The sequence below is a fragment of the Pipistrellus hanaki genome, assembly GCF_964339955.1.
Source record: "Pipistrellus hanaki genome assembly, chromosome: 2".
Classification (NCBI taxonomy): domain Eukaryota; kingdom Metazoa; phylum Chordata; class Mammalia; order Chiroptera; family Vespertilionidae; genus Pipistrellus; species Pipistrellus hanaki.
Window position 1 is genome coordinate 123,141,118 of NC_140504.1, and position 14,219 is coordinate 123,155,336.

The following is a 14,219-nucleotide window of genomic DNA, read 5'->3' on the forward strand; positions in this document are numbered from 1 at the left end:
AAACTATTTCTTCTATTTTGACCTCTGCATCACAGGCGGAATTTAATCATCTTAGACAAAAGTCCCCACGTGTTACGGCTGCTGTGATAACATACAGCTCTGGTGCTGCTGCAGTCACAGATATCACATGGTGAGAGTTGCTGCTTTTATCCTCTTTACTCTCACTCCTGCCTCAACTTTGCTATCCCAGCAGAATATTCCTGGTTTCCCCTATAATTTGATATTATATTTGGTCAGTGAGGTTGATTTGGGTAACATGGAGGGCATCACCCCAGCTGTTTGGGTTTGTTCTATGTCTACAGTCATGCAGCTTACATTTGCTTCTTTCTCTGGTTCTGTACCTTTTTATACTTTTGTTCAACTGATCACATGTAACATAATTGCTCCTTAGATATTTTTAAAAATAAAATCTTCCAGCAGCTGGCTGACTGGCAGAATAGCAAAAAGCATTAAGGTAAACCAAAAGACACTTTCAGGGAGCCTATCGGGTGGTGCGTGGTGTGAATACGTTTTAGGGAAGAGGAAAATGGTGGCATATAGCATTGCTTGTTGCCCCAGAGATTGAGAAATTATACACGAGCCCCATCCTCTCCTTCAGAGACAAGCCATTTCACTTGCAGATAGCTCTCTTTTCTTTCCCACTTCTGTATTTCGCTCTCCCCATGGGGTCCCAGGCAAGGGCACAGGGAGGTAACAAAGAGCTATCAGGAAAGCATCATCCAGGCGGGTGTTCCTATGGTTCCTGAGACATTAGGGTGGAGGAAGGTGGCAAAAGTTGAGCATGGAAAGCAAATCTCCTATTCTTTCCTCCTTTCAATGCATCACCACGTACGGCATCCCTCTGGGCAAGCGAGGCAGCTCTCGCTTAGTGGTTCATTCAGATTCTGCATGAGAAGGAGAGGTTGTTTTATTCTTCATTATAAGAGGGACCATTTCTTCAAATTGACCATTTCCTCCCCTCACTTTCTTCCAAAGTAGCCTGTTTACAATCTACTCTTGTAGATTACAGTACTGAGACAAGTGGAGAGAGATTCAGGCATTGAAAAGTTTCAAGAAATCCCACAGGGTTGGAACACTTTTTTTTTTTTTTTCAAAGGGAAGGAAATCTGCAAATGTGTATGTACTTGCCTTGGTCCAGAAAGAGCCAGCTGGACAGCCCGTAAGTGGCTCCCATTCAGGAACAACAAAAGCCATGTCAGAAGCCAGGGGACAGGAGGCTGGGAACTAATAATAATTTGGCACTTACACAGCAGTTTTCATCCGAGGACCACAGAGTGCTTTCTAAACATCAATTAAATTGCCCCACAGCTCTGTGAGACAGCTGTGTATCAGTATTTCCAGGTTGCAGGGGGTGGAAGGAAGAGAAATGTTACGATGCATGGCTGTGCACTCGGAAAGAGCAGAGGGACCTTCTTCCCTGCCATGCAAGGCTGTGACCACGTGTTATGGTGTCTGCTGGGCCAAGGAGGAGATGACTGGGTGACAGAGTTGTCCAGGACAACTCCCTGACAGGACCCTTTCATATGTGAAGTGAACAGAAGGCCCCCTGCACCGGGCCTGAAGGGTGCTGGCACCATCTTCCCCACAAGCTCATCACCACGTGCCAGAATGCCGTCAGTGCAGAATCGTTTCTGCAGTGGGGCCTGTGCTGGCAAATCTGTGTCAGCTGAGGTGCTGGTTCTGGAAGCATGGAAGTCCAGCCGGCACAGCTGCCTGGAGGAAGATTGTGATGTCTGGTCCGCATCATAGAAAACCCCAGGACCTATTATTGATGCCACCCTGCATGTGGGAAAAGGTAGCTTGGGTGGAACTGTGTCCTCCATAAAGACATGTTGAAGTTCTAATACCCAGTACTTGTGACCTTATTTGCAAATAGATTCTTTGTAGATGCAATCAAGTTAAGATGAGGCCATAGTGAAATAGAGTGGGCCTATATCCAATGGCTGGAGCCCTTAAAAGAAAAGAGACATTTGGACACAGACACAGAGAACAGAATGCCACATGAAGATGGAGGCAGAGATTGGGGTGAGGTGTCTCCAAGCCAAGGAATAGAGGAAGGGCAATAAAAAAATCTTTGGAGGGAGTGTGGCCCTGCTGACACCTCCATCCTACACAACTCTGTCTGCCATTAGACTGTGGTTTGAGGAGAAGCTGCTTCCTCCTCTGCTTTGCCTCAGGTCAGCCCTGTCCCAAGATTCTCCTCTCCTCCTTATCTAGGGCCCTGAGGGCTGCTGGGAGTGGTCCAACCAGCAGGGGACCTGCTGCTTCTCTCCCTGTGGGCTCTGACATGGGCACACATCTAGGGAACTGGAGAAGGGCAGCTACACAGGCAGCTCAGCTGTGAATGGAATCCTTTTCTGCAGCCTGGCGGCCATGCAGTGCAAAGAAAAGAGGTAGAAGTTGCTCCTACCTGACCAGGCCAATGAAGAATCAGCAACCTTACATTCTTTGAAAGTGATTTCTGATCTCAGTTAAATGGGAACTCTAATTTACCTAAACAGAAACAAAATTTGCCAAATGGCTCATCATCTTTTTATCCTATCTAATAAAGAGGGAATATGCTAATTGACCCTCACTCTGTCGCAAAGATGGCAGCACCCACAGCCAATAAGGAGGGAATATGCTAATTGATTGCCCTACCCTCAAAGATGGCAGTGCCCACAGACACAAGATGGCAGCACCCAGTCCCCTCAGCCCTGCTGGGGCACTTACCTCTGGAGTCCCCCAGTCCCTTCAGCCCCCCAGCTGCCCAGGGCTGGCATGAAGCTGAGGCAAGCCTTGGATGAAGCTCAGGCAAACCATAGCTGCCCAGCTGCCCAGGGCTGGCCTGAGGTGTAGGCAAGCCTCAGATGTCACCTACCCAAGGCTCAGGTAACCAGGGCAAGCTGGGGCTTGTGCTGCCAGCAGTGGCAGCAACAGAGGTTGATGGGGGCATCACCTTCCCCTGATTGCCGGGTTGCCTCCTGCTCCTGAGGGCTCCCAGACTATGAGAGAAGGCAGGCTGGGCTGAGGGATGCCCCCCTCCAGTGCATGAATTTTCATGCACCAGGTCTCTAGTTGTTTAAATAAATACAAACAAGTTTTTAGTATATCTTCTTATTTCCCCAGGCTCTACATAACCCAGGGCATATGGAAAGCCTTGATAAAAATAAAAGTATCTTTAATGTTGAGTTCCTCCACCAAATATGGCTGGTATTCTGAACACAGGCCCAATTCCTCGTGGGCCCCTAGTGACTCATCATTGTCCTTGGCCAGCCATCATGCTTTCCTTTGGGAGGGCCATACCGCAGTTACTCTGCCACCTGCTGGAATGATTTAGCAACTGCATCCTACATTCCCGTGGCTTAGGTCTCCTGAGTCTGACTTGTAATTTGTTGCTATTTCTGTAGCAGCTGCTGGGCCCTTAAAAGCTAGAAAGGCCGCTCTTACCAATAAAAGCTTCCTAAATAAAAAGGTAACTTCTTGAAATTTCTTTCAGTTCCTGGAACCAGGGCATTTCCCATCACCCCGGTGCCACATTCAGAAACATCTGTTCCTCTACAATCAGCCAAGACCCACAGTAGGGCCCAGGCACTGGACAAAGAATTCTTTGATGGTGCTTTAATTGGGCTCCTCAGAGCCCTCTGCCGACTATACCAACCATAGCTTCCTCTCTGTTCCTGTAGAATCCACTTGAGTGATTTCTTCTGAGTCAATTTAGGGAAAATTTCCCACCCTCAGTACCTGGCCACCCTTGCTACCTTATCCTGGTCTGCCTCAAGCAAAAATTCTGTTGAGACAGTCTAGCAAGAATCCTTCTTACTGTTCCTGTCTCTGTGGGTAATTTCCATCCACTGACCCTCATCTGCTCCTTCACTACAGTTGATCCTTTTTTGTTGTTAATCAACAAGGATATTTTGCCATTGCTTTTTAGAGAGAGGAGAAGGGAGGGGAAGAGATACATAGAGAAACATCAGTGTGAGATGTCTCTCTCACATCAATTGGTTGCATGTTCCTTTGACCAGCTGACGCTCTGTCCACTGAGCAAGCCAGCTAGGGCTATAGTTGACTCTTAAATAGCAGGGGTTTGAACTTCACAGATCCACTTATACTCACATTTTTTTCAATAAATTTTTTTTTCTTTCCTTATGATTAAACAGAGGCCCAGTGCATGAAATTTGTGCACTTAAGGGGGGTTCCTCAGACTTGTCTGCACCCTCTAGCAGTCTGGGAGCCATGGGAGGATATCCGAATGACGGTTTAGTGGGCCTATGCTGTCAGTCAAACATCCTTAGCATTGCCATGGAGACGGGATAGGCTCCCACTATTGCTCCTGAGCTTGCCAGCTGTGAGTCAGGCTTCTGGCTGAGCGGTGCTCCCCCTGTGGGAGCACACTGACCACCAGGGGGCAGCTCCTGAGTTGAGTGCCTGCCCCCTGGTGGTCATCAAGCATCATAGTGACTAGTCATTCCACCATTTGGTCATTTGCATATTAGCCTTTTATTATGTAGGATACACTGTAGATGAGGCCCCCTAGACCCATAACAAATGCAAAAAATTGACGGTTAACTCATTCTTGAATTGTCCCCACTTAAAATCAAATTGCTCCCCCTTTCCCCCTTCTGTGGGGCATGTGCTGCATCTTGGGAACTAGTGGGCTTGATACTTTCCCTCTCTGAGCTTCATTTCTGAATACATACGCATATACCATGGGAACTATAATCTCTTCTCTGCCTACCTCACTGGGTTGTTATGAGGAGGTTCTGAGTTAATAAATCTAGAAATGTTTCATTAAGTAAGTGATGTTTAAATGGGAAGGGTTGTTATTTATAAGTCCACAGATACCCTCACAGGTAGCAGGTGCTGATTAGGGGAGGAGGGCACTATTGTTTCCTGGGACTGTAGCTATGGAAGGAATTTAAACCTATAAACCTCAGATGGTCCAAAATCAGAGACCCAGGAAGGGAAGGGCATGAACAAAATGGCAACCCAGCCTGGAGGTTCCCCTGAGACAGTTGTGAGCCGTGTCTCTTGGTAAGGCCCATCTGTGCAGCAAGCCCTCAGGGAGCAGTGGCCCAGTCTGTCTAGTGACCTTGATTGAATTACAGTCATGTTTTCAGTTCGTTGAGCCAGTCTTGGCCAATTTCTCTAGAGCGTTAGGTGCAAACACAAGCCTGCGACTCCACATTGCACGAACACTTGTCTCTTCCCCTTCGCTATTTAAAGTACTTGTCCTGTGGCTTGTACAACCGACATCTTTCTTTCCCTGGTGTGAGGGAGAGTCTCCAGGCCTCCCTCCCCCTTCTGCTGAATGTGCAGCGAAGCAATGCGAACGAGGATCTTGTTCCAAGCCCACTGAACAGTGCTAGCATTTAGTGACCTTCTGCACCAGTAATTCCATCCTTTGGGGATTGAAATTGATTTTCCTCCTTTCTGTGTGTGAGCACAACCTGAGGGTACAGCTCTGTTAAAAACGCTGTTCTCAGGTGTGTACTTAAAGGTGAGCAGCAGCATTCTTGGGAAGATAAATGAGAAAAGTTGTTTTAAGAATGCCCTCTATAACCTCTACAAATGAACAGGATGTGTGCTTCCATTTCCAAAAAGTAGCTTTTCATTACTCCATGCTGGTGTGTGTGTGTGTGTGTGTGTGTGTGCATGGTGGGGTGAAGATGGGTGTGTCTGTGTATAGCTGTCCAAGTTCATGTCCAAATGGCCAAGCCAAGAGCAAAGCAAACAAAGCACTTACTTCTGATAGCAAGCTTTAAGGAGATTTCTGACAAGTCAGCACCTAAGATAAAATGTTGAATGTCATATGTTTAAAAAATCTAAAATAATGCAAAAAATCCACAATGAGAAAAATATCAAAATTTTGAGAAACCATTGACATTACTGCCTTTTTTTTTTTGCTTCAGAAACCAACATGACTTGATGTAACACTTCCTTATAAACTTTTTATATTTTGTTAAAGATAGATTTTTTGACATTTATTTTTAAAATATTGCATAAAATATTGTTTATTTTGATGCCTGAGTTTTCTGGTGTCCCTTTAAGTTTTGCACACCAGGTAAATGGGCACCTCCTGGCCTCAAACCCCTGTCTGCATGGCCAGAATCAGTGGCAAGGTTATTTGGAGAATGGTTTAAGTGTCTACCTGGCATTTCTTTTCAGCCTCCAAACAGAAAATGAGTTGTTGAATATTTCTTTAGATGACGACTATTTAAGCCAGAATGGCATTCAAATTTTATCATAGCTAATGTCTTCAGTACCAAGTAGACGTTAAGTGGAATTGGTTAGTGTCAATTCTGTCTGTTTATCTTATGGGTGGTGCAAATGGTTCATGGGAGGACACCATGAGGATCCTGGGAGATGCTCAAGTTGAATGTGGATGCCCAGTCCTTGCTGATGATGTCTGTAGAGCAGTCTCAGTCTCCTTGCCCAGGCTGCCTGGCTGATTGCACAGGCTCAGCTATGAGCCCAGCAGCACTTCTTGCTCACATGTCATTGTCATTGGTGTGCTCATAGCAGTGGGCAGTGGGTGTGGGTGTCATTTCAGTGGCTGCTCTTTAAGAATTTGGCCTGATGGCCTCTGCTGCTTCTGGAAGAGTGAACTATTTCACAAGTATAAAATTGACCTCTGCACACACTGGACTGTTTCCTGGCAAATCCATCGAACCTGAAATTAAACAACATTTCCTGGCGAAGGATGGGAAAGCGGTTGAAAATATCACAGCAACCACATTGCTCAACTCATAATAGTCCCTTATATCCAATATCCCAAGTCTTTCATGGGCCTATTAACCAGTAAGGTTAAAAGGGTGACAGGGTGAGCTTGGAGGCCAGCCATTTACAATAAGAGGTCAGCGAGAGGCTGCCTGGCTCTTTTTTTTTTTTTTTTTAATTGATTATGGTCTCACACAATTGTCCTTATTCCCCCATGCCCATCCCAAACCCCTCCCTAGTTATGCCCTCCCCCCAACCCTTGTTGTCCATGGCCACTGGCTAGGCCCATATGTATGCACACAAGTCCTTTGGTTGATCTCTTCCCCTTACCCCCATCCTCCCTTACTTTCCCTCTGAGGTTTGAGAGACAACACCTCAGCATACCAGCAGACAGTAGCTGGCTCTGGTTTTTAGTTTCAACTTTTGCAGTGTATTCTTTCTGACCTCAAACCTGCTCTTCCTCCTCCTGTATGCATTCTTTCAGGAGTTGACATTATCACCTATATCCAACTAAATCCTTCCGATTTTACCTTCTTAATGATTTGAACCCTCCCCCTGCTGCCAGAGTGATTTTGTTAGGATGTTGATGTGATCATGCCACTGTACCTTTCCGAATCCTCTGCAAGCCCTTCTAGTCTAGAAGCTGAGGGTTAAGATCCCTGGTTTTGTTCTTCCCATTTTGCTGTGCTCATGGCTCACTGTCCTCCCCACCTGACCACTTACAGAACCGACTCAACCCTTGGGCCTTTGCACACACCCTTCCCTCCGTCACACTCCAGGTTCATGTGTGAGGGTAACTGCCTGGCTGCCAGCCTTCTTAGAGCTGAGCAGCTGGTGAGGCCAGGTGGAAATGGGGTCTTAGGGTTTAGCATCTGAACTTGATTTATTGCCCTGATATCAGTGGCATGCCACTGCTCTGCCCTCCAACATACCTGGTGGTCTCACTCCCCAAATAAAACCCCTGCTTCTTGTGGTAGGTGGAGATGGAAACCAATTGCCAGGTTGGACAAGTCGATGAGCAGCATGGAAATCTTAATGGTTTCCAATCAATTCTCCTGTTCTTAGTTTCTTGCCTCTCTCTCATCTTCAGTGACACCAGGGCCTCTAATTCCTGAATCTTTCTAGGGTTCTAGAGAATAGAAAGTTATTTATCACTGATACCCCTCTTTTTAGAGGGGCCTAAGATATACCTTCCCCAGATTTGATAACATTGTTGGACTGACTTCATTGTACTTATCTGTAAAATGATAAAAACGCCACATCAATTTCAATTCCATTAAAGGAGTTGAATGAGCTAACTCATCAGGCGACTGCTATGCTAAGGCTATCTCATGATTAGTCAGGGAACATAGGTCTGGAGAAATGTGTATGATTTCCCTTTTTTTTTTTTTTCGTAGTTGACTGTGGTCAGAAGGCAAGCATGCATGCTGGCTCAAGGATAAACACACACATTGATATTTCTTTTTAGGTTAGAGTAAAAGGTTGATTAGTATGTATCTGTGGGTGTTTTTTAGAACTCCCTGCTTTAGTAGACTTTTTGATTAAATGACTGATAATGATAGCGTGGACCTTGTGTTGGATAAGAGGGTTTGTGAAGGGAAACAAATAGGGCTTGCTGCTGGGGAAGAGCTGAAGGACCTACTTAGAGGGGGGCCAGCTATGTCCCCCTCTGGCTGAAGAAGTAAGGGCATTACCTTTGTCCCCTCTGTGACTTGGTGGGTGATGGTGTTAGATTCAGGGACCGATGTTATTGGACCAATTAAATAGTTCAGAGCCCTTAAAAAAGACCAAGTTTTCATTATGCTTTCCAAGAGTGGGCCATAAGTTTTATTTAAGTACACTCAAGCCACAGGAATCTGAAGTGCGTTACAACTCAATGTATGTGACTGTTGTTTGGTGTACGGGCGAGCACCCTGAATTGCTGCTTGGGGAGCCATGTGCGGTCATGCTGGCAGCAGCCGGTCACCGGGCAGCCCTTTCCTGGCAAGGGCAGACAGGATCTCAGAGCTACGATTTTTAGGGGGAAGGGAATGAGTAGATGTGCTCAGAGTCTGACTCTGAGGTCTGCCTTGGGACCCATTTGCACATTCTATGAGGCTCTGATACCCTAAAGCATGTAGTTGCCTTTGGTTAATTGTTATTACCATGTGTAAGAACTCTGGGTGAAATTGCCAAGTCTTTCACGAGAGCCAAAAATGGAAAAAATCCTTCAAATACTAAATGAAGTTTAGTTTGGCATTCTAATAGGCCATTAGCCTGAAAATGTACACTTGGCCTTGCTGGTAGGTTTGATGAAAACAACTATGCAGAGTTTATATAGTCTGCCCAATGAGGCCAGCCTCCTGTCCCACAGGCCCTGGAGAGCTTGAGATTTGCCAGGATCTCTGCCGCAGACCAGGTGCTCCTGCCCTGTGTCCTTGCTGGCTGGTCCACCCAGAGTCTTACCTGGCATGAGCATTTGGTTCTATTACTGCTTCCCATAGCTGTGCCAGCTCCATTTTACTGCCCTCCACCCCCCACCCCCACACCCCATTTTGACTTGGCCTCACTTCTGCCTCCTACTTCACAGTCTACACAAGTCTGCATCTTGAGATAGTTAATCCTAGAAAAGAGGTGATAAATCTGGACGGTACTAAGACAATGAAGAGGATGTTCAGAGAGAAATAGGGGTGGAGAGAGACAGAGACCCTCGTTTCCTGTGGTATTTAGGTCTGGTTCCTGTTCACCCGACCTTTCTAATAAGCCCCACTTTTATTGGAAAATATAGAGTGAGTCTCTGTTCCTGCATCTAAAGGAGCCTGACTGAAATAGTCATCAGCTACCCAGTCATGGAGGCCATAAACCCTAGAGTTACATCTTTAGTTCCAGACATCCTTTTCTAAGGGCTTCATGCTTGACCCGTTGTCCTTACTTGTTGATATTCTAGAGCAGTAGTTCTCAACCTTTCTAATGCCAAGACCCTTTAATACAGTTCCTCATATTGTGGTGATCCTCAACCATAAAATTACTTCGTTGCTACTTCATAACTGTAATTTTGCTACTGTTAAGAATCATAATGTACATATCTGTGTTTTCCGATGGTCTTAGGCAACCCTGCTAGTGGTTCTAAACCTGTGGGTTGTGACCCACATGTTAAGAGCTGCTGCTGTAGAGCCTAAGACCATCAGAAAACACAGATATTTACATTACAATTCATAACAGTAGCAAAGTTACAATTATGAAGTAGCAACTAAGTAATTTTATGGTTGGGGTCACCACAATATGAGGAACTGTATTAGAAAGGTTGAGAACCATTGTTCTAGAGGCAAATACATCTCTTATCTTCCTTATTTGCTTATAACCTAGTGATTTCTATGCCTCTAACCAAGATTGTTTTCCACACTGTAGATCAGATTTCCAATCACCTGCTCAACATCTCTACCTGGTTGTCCTGTAAGTATTATAAATGCATGAATATTGCATCTTCAAACTGTATTCATAGTTTTCTTACCACACACACAAAAACCTCAGAAAATAAAAATAAAACAAAAATGCAAAATTGCTCTTTTCTAAATATTTTTATTTTTATTTTTTGTCAACAGTATCCATTCTAAGAAGCCTAGGAAGCATCTCAACACTCTTCTCTCACTTGACCTCATTGACGCAACCCCAGTCTTGCTGATCTTGTTCTCTGAAGAGTTTGCATACTTGTATGTTTCTTTTGCCTGACTGCCACAGTCCTTAACCTGCCATCCTCATCCGTGGCTTGTATGAGGTTTGTTGTAAAATAAAACTCGTCTGTCTCCCTGTCACTAGTCTTGACAGCTCCAATCTACCCTCTAGTTGCAGCCACATAATCAGCCTGAGATACAAATCTAAGACGTTCTCGGTTAAAACTCTTCGGTGGTTTCACATAGTGTACGGGATAAAGTCCACATGTTCTACAAGGCAGAGGGGCCTTCGTGATGTATCCCTTTTATTGCCTTCCAGCCCCACCTCCTGCCCCTCCCTGCCCATGCTCCAGCCAACTGACCATCTTGCACTTCTGGCCTGGACCCTCCTATTTCCTGCCCTGTCTTCTTTCGCTGGAGGGTTTTTACAGGTTCCTCCTCAGCTAAGTTCCCTTTGGGGGGGAGGTCTGAAAAATACTGTGCATATATACAAAATTACTGATGTTTTCATAAAGAAATTGAGACACACCATGTGTTCAAACATCATAGAATTCTGTTTAAAGATATCTAATGTATTGAATATATCTAATGTTACCACCCAAGGTCTTTATTGTTCCACTTTTGACAATCATGTCAAGGCTCCTTTCCGCCCCAGTGACATTTACCTCTCCAGCCATGCTTGCGTCAGCCATTGCCTCCTCTTGTAATTCTGCACATCCACTCTTGTTCTTGTTCTTTTTTTTTTTTTTTTTTTTTTTTTTTTAAATGGACATGACTATGGTTCTCATTTAGATTTTCCAACTAGTGCCTTCAAGTTAGCACTCTATCAGCAGGTGCAACAGTTTCCTAAGGCTTGGCCTTCATTAGAAGGCAGGGGAATTGGCAATATGTTAATTGTAACTAATATGTAAATTTTAAAGGACATATAAGTTTTTAAATAACACATTTTTCCCCCCTGGTTACAAAAGTAATCTCTGCTCATTGAGGAAATACTAAAAATTACAAAGAAATATAAATAGGGCCATAACAACACCACATTGCTGATTACCACCAATGCAACTTCTCTTTAGTCGCTCGCTCTTTGGTCTGGCTGGATCCCCACCAGAAACTAGAAAGAATCTTCCCTAGTACTTCTTGGAAGGCTAACATCAAGCCAAATTTGCAAAAAATTCTGGAGATAGTTGGATTTTTCTTTTCTGTTAATAAAAGCAAACTGCTGCAACCTGGAAACCCATAGATATTGTCTTTTAAAATGATTGATTTACTTAATATTTGAGTAAGGCATGCATTCATACGGTTCAGAATTCTAGGAAAATAAAAACAATGTGATTTTTAAAAAAGTAATGTGACATGTCTGCAAATGCCTTGCCATTCCTGCCATCAAAATATAGAGTCTAATTCTTCTCCCCTTGAATAAAAACTACTCTCAGTGAGCCAATATCTTGGGTATCCATCCAGAGATTTTTTTGAATTAAGAAATAAATGTATATATTTACCCTCCTTTTTGCACATTGTGTCAAACTTCTCTTTTTTACCTATCATTACATTTTGGAGATTGTTCATTCCTTTTTTACAGTTGAATGATATTGCCTTGTCTGGGTCCCTTTTTAATGGACATTTATGTAGTTTTCAATCTTTTGCTCTTACAATGCTGCAACAAATAATCTTGTACATATATCACTTTGCATATATGTGGGTATGATGTAGAATAAAGGCCTTGAAGTAGAATTGCTGGGTCGAAGGGCAGGTACATTTGTAATTGTGATAAATATTGCCATATTGACCTTCATAACCCTCAATTTATCCCCCTTCAAGTGATAAATGATAAATGTGTTTCCTTTACTTTAAGCCTCACCAACCCAATATATTATTCGACTTTTGGATCTTTGCCAATTGAGTGGTAAGAAAATAGTGTATCATTGAAGTTTTAATTTGTATTTTCTTATTGAGTGATGGTGAACACATTTCATACTTTAAGAGCCTTTTTCCTATTTACTTTTCTATGAACTGTTTATATTTTTTGTCCATTTTTAAATTGTTGATGATCTTTTAAAAATTTATTTGAATGTACATGTTAGGGAAGTTAAGCCTTTGTTTGTGATGGAATAAGTAAAATTTTTCCTGATTTGTTGTTTGTCTTTTGATGTTGATTATAATATTTCTTGTATCAAGAACTTTTATTTTAATTTCCCATGGTAGAATTTATTCAATCTTTTCTTTGATGGCTTCTGATTCATGTCAATTGGATAAGTCTTCCCCATTATAAAGTTACTAATTCCCTTATACTTCCTTTTCCTACTTTGTTGTTGTTTTTTAACATTTGAAATTTATCTAGGTATAAGGTTGGATCCAACTTTATTTTTAAAAGATGGCTTCTGTGTTGATCCAACATTACTGATCAAATAATCAACTTTCTCCTCACTCATTTAAGATGTTTATACCTATACATGTTTAAACAATATATTTCTAAGCTCTCTGTTTTGTTTCATTGGCAATTTAGAGGCAGTATCACACTTTTTAGTTTTAGGATATGTTTTGATATTTGGTATAAATATTTCCCATTCATTGCTCCTTTTACTCATAATTTTCCAGGTAAATATGTTTATTTGTCAATAAACTAACTGCATGGTTTATTTAAAATTTTGAATCACTGTGTTTGCATTTTTATAAGTGCATATCTGAAGAAAATATCTATAATATCTTTAAAACTTTGGTGATATACCATAGTCACTTTCTTTCCAGGCTCTAATCTTTTCCACTGTCATTTTAAATGATTCTCACATTTTGGTCAGAGGCAATTCTAAGGGACACAACTTCCACTACTTTCTGAAAATAAAATTATTAGCAAGGTAAATCAAAGGAAACATGCAGTTAGTGTACTCAGTCTTTAGCACATATTTGGAGAACTTTATCCATCATTAGTAGGGGGAAGATATTAGAAAAACATTGGTAATATCCTCTATCTGGCAAGACAGTCCGGAGCATATGCCCAGAGTTTCCACTCACACACTCCACTGATTTTTCCCCTTTCATATGCAAGGATTTCCATACTCATTTATTCATCAGCTATTTGGGGGGGAACTCATTATGTGCCATGGTAATGCAGTAGTGTACAAGACAGATTTTTAAAAATCTCTCCTTTGTGGATTGTGGAATGCTTTCTAGAAACACAATGAGCACACACACACACACACACACACACACACACACACTACATCTTCTCTTCTATTGCCACATGCAGTCAAGAGCTCCTGACCAATGTTGTGGACATCTGTGTTCTTGACTACTCACTTCCTGACTGCTTCTTCAAGAGCAGCTCTCTGGCTTTCCTTTGGGGGAACCATTCTCCCCACACCTGGCTCTCTAGGAGGTAACAGGAGCACTTCTAACACCTACCTTTTATAATTGGTTCAGGATATCTTATATAATAAAAGCCTAATATGCTAAGTGTCTGGTCATCCAGTTGGCTGTTCAACCAATCAAAGGGTAATCTACACTAATAAAAGAGAAAAATGCTAATTGACCATACCTTTGCTATGCCCACAGCCAATCAGAGCGAGTATGCAAATTAACCCAACAAAGATGGCAGTTAATTTGCATATGCTGAGGGAGGGAGGAGTGAAGACTGAAGACAGCATAGAAGGAAGAGGGAGGGAAAGCGGAAAGCAAGGTGGCTGCCAGAGGGAAAGCGAGGGCCGGGGATGGGAAGCAGCAGCAGCAGCAGCAGCAGCAGCAGCAGCAGAGGTGGGGGGGGGGGGCGGGGGGGGGTTGGGGGGAGGCAGGTGGCTGAAGCAGAGACTACTTGCAGGAATCTCCCTGTAATGGGCTCCTAGTATACTAATGATATGCTAAGGTTGCTCAATTGCTCAC